Source organism: Quercus suber, unplaced genomic scaffold (assembly GCF_002906115.3).
Source record: "Quercus suber isolate HL8 unplaced genomic scaffold, Cork oak 2.0 scaffold_179, whole genome shotgun sequence".
NCBI lineage: Eukaryota > Viridiplantae > Streptophyta > Magnoliopsida > Fagales > Fagaceae > Quercus > Quercus suber.
The window spans coordinates 349932-353811 of NW_027069638.1; positions in this window are offsets into that span (position 1 = coordinate 349932).

The following is a 3880-nucleotide window of genomic DNA, read 5'->3' on the forward strand; positions in this document are numbered from 1 at the left end:
TTGAAAAAAAAAAATACAAGTATATATATTAACAAAAGGAATTTTAATTCTTGCTCTTAAATTTATATACTTGGCCTCCCTTTCCCCAAAAGATTTACAAACTAACCCAAGAAATCCAACAAATAGATAACAAGAAAAAACTATAAAAAATGCATATATCCTAATAATAAGAAAATCTTTTGACAAATCATAAATTCAGTCTAAGCAAAAATAATAAGAACAAATCAATTACAAATCCTAGCAAAAAAAATCATAAAAACCCAATAGCCTTTACCTAGTTTCTCTCTCTTACTTGAGAGCTCTATGCTCCTCTCAAATGACTCTACCCTCATAACTATAGAGACAGCTCCTATGCCACATATTGATCATTTCATCCACACATTAGTTAGATCTCGAAAATATTAAGATGTGTCAATTGATTTGCAAAACTCTTGATTATAAAATCTTGTTATTAAATTTTTAAAAAAAGAAAAAATGCAAATAATAATTAACAAATTAATGCTAATATGCAACTTTGTCAACCTCTAGTATTGATATTCCAATTTTTAAAAATCTTTGAATAAAGAACTTCGGCCCTTCCTAGGTTTGAATCTTGGTTCCGTCCCTGTTAGAACTACTTGCATTGTAGCTATTAGTATCTGATTAGATGGGTTTATTTTCAACGGTTTGTTTTATTTAATGTATAAAGTATAGTCATCTTTAAAAAAAAAAAATGAAGTTTAAAAAAATTATATATTCTCTTTTGAAATGAAAATAAGGGAATCAAGATGAAACCTAAAACATAATATTATAACTCACCTCCCCAATCCTATGTGAGTCTAAGACTTCAAAATTCCAATAGAAGAAATGGGAAAACAACTAAGATCTTTGTAGTTCAACTAATTGACATCTCTTGTTGTTTCCAATAGAGACATCTAAATTTAAATCTCCCCTCTCCCCTCTCCTAACTATCAATTTTTTTATTTTTATTTTTAAAAAGAGAGAAGTTAATAAAAATCAATACAAATTAAATTATCAATTCAAAATTTTGTATGCTCTTAAACGGATTGTAAAGAGCTAACAAGAATTTTGTATGTTCAACTAAGATCCATTAAAGCCTAATTACCCTCTTGCATGTCGAATCTGTCAATAGATAATAATGACTAAAAAATTGAAGGTTTCAAATTTCAGTGGTTGTCATTGCACAATCACAGTTTCACACATTACTCATAGTACATTAGAACTTAGGGATGCAACTACTCAAGGGCAAAGGGGGGCCATGCCCCCCCCCCCCCCCTCAACCTTTGAAAAAAATGTAGTAGTATATATATTAACAAAAAGAATTTTAATTCTTGCTTTTAATTTTTATACTTGCCCCCCCCCCCCCCTTCTCCAAAAATTTACAAACTGACCCAAGAAATCCAACAAATAGATAACACGAAAAAACTATTAAAAAAATGCATATATCCAGATAATAAGAAAATCTTTTGACAAATCATAAATCCGGTCTAAGCAAAAATAATAACAACAAATCAATTAAAAATCCTAGCAAAAAAAAAATCATAAAACCCAATAGCCTTTACCCAATTTCTCCTTCTCACTTGAGAGCTCTATGCCTCTCTCAAATGACTCCATCCTCGTAGCTTCATCCACACATTGATCGCTTCATCCACACATTAGTTAGATATCGAAAATATTAAGACGTGTCAATTGACTTGCAAAACTCTTGATTATAAAATCTTGTTATTAATTTTTTTTTAAATACAAATAATAATTAACAAATTAATGCTAATATGCAACTTTGTCAACCTCTAGTATTGCTATTCCAATTTTTAAAATCTTTGAATAATGAACTTTGGCGCCCCCCCCCCCCCTAGTTTGAATCTTGGTTCCGTCCTTGTTAGAACTTAGAACTACTTGCATTGCAGCTATTAGTATCTGATTAGATGTGTTTATTTTCAACGGTTTGTTTTATTTAATGTTTAAAGTGTAGTCATCTTAAAAAAAGAAAAAAAAGTTAAAAAAAATTATATATCCTCTTTTGAGGTGAAAATAAGGGAATCTAGATGAAACTTAAGAACATAATATTATAACTCACCTCCCCGATCCTATAGGATATGTTACCATAGAGCCCATTCTGATTTCATTAAAGTTTTCTTTCTTTTTTTTTTCTTTTTTTTTTTTGTGTGTGTGTGCGCGTGCGAAAAGCACTATTTACCAACCATACGTGAGTCTAAGACTTCAAAATTCCAATAGAAGAAATGGGAAAACAACTAAGATCTTTGTAGTTCAACTAATTGGCATCTCTTGGTGTTTCCAACAGAGACATCTAAAATTTAAATCTCCCCTCTCCCTCTCCTAACTATCAAATTATTTTTTTTTAAAAAGAGAGAAGTTAATAAAAATCAATACAAATTAAATTATCAATTCAGAATTTTGTATGCTCTTAAACTGATTGTAAGGAGCAACAATGAGTAGGACTTCCAAACTTAGATCGTAGATTGTTTTGGAAAGATGGATTGTTGTGCATATGCTTTAGTTGTGTTCAGTTATTAGGAATCTGAGAATTTAAAATTATGGTTTTAAGGTTGACTAATATTGTGGGAGTTTATTAATCTTGGAATACCATAAATGAGATTCTAAAACCTCATCTAACCGACTTATTAACACTTTTATTTGAATCTCACACATCTTGCACTTAGAATTGTAGCAAATCGCACCTAAAACTATTCAACATTCTTTGTCATGTCTCACCTCCCATAATAATCACATTGATTTTTTTCCTTGTTAAACTTACATTACCACTATGTTTGTTTTGAGGGATTTGAGGGAGAAAGAAAAATAAGAAGAAAGAATGGAAATAAATTATTTTGTTTGGTTACAATGGATTTAGGTAAAGAAAAAGAAATTGGAAGGTGAAAGTAGTTGAAAAACAAGCTTTAGGTAGTTTGGAGTTTATTGACTAAGGATGGGTGAGGGGTGAAGCTTTGCTAAAACTTGGTATTACTTGATTTCTGTACAGGGATAGTATAGTATTGTGCTAGGTGACAATAAGCAATCAAAAGCAAGGTTTTCAAACCCGGACTGGACCGGGAGGTTGGACTGTGAGAATTGGATTTTTAAGCATAAAGAACCGAATTTTTCGTTAATTCCGTAAACCCCTAAAACTGAGGTTGGACCGCCCAAACCGGTGGCAAGAACCGTGCGGTCCAACCCCTTAGCAATTAAAAAAAAAAAAAAAAAACTTGACACAATTTTATTCTACTTGATTAAATTATCCATTTCTTACAAGGAATTAAAAAATTATAATTAAAATCCTTCAAAGATATTCAACTTTACTTCAAAAATTAATCATAGATTTTAATATTTTCATGGTTATTATTTTATTTTATTAAATTTCTTATTTAATTATTAAATATATGCTTGAAAATCATTAAATTTCCCTCACATATATAGATATATTTTCAATTTTGCTAGTTTTATAAATTTAATATCTATATTTAGGTTTTAATTAATTATTAAATTAATTATGACATCATCACGGTTCAATCTCGGTACGAACTCGGTTCGACCTCCAAACCTTGAATCTCTCCTTTTTACGGTTCAATAAACGGTCTGGGTCTAAAAACATTCCTTAGAAGCTTAATTCTTTAAGAAAGCAAGAATAGTTGTAGTTCAATTGTGAGAGATTTCATACCTTCTTCTGGGAGGGTGGGGGTATTTATATCCTCTTAAGTACATGCAGAAATGGGAAACCATCATGGTTCTTCTTAACCATTTTTGATTGGAAGTGATAGATCATGCTTAGAATCCATTTGAGAATAACTTATTTAGTTGAAATTGAAAACTTTTTGCTGAAAGTACTGTAGATAATATAAAAATTAGCTAAAATAGTATAATG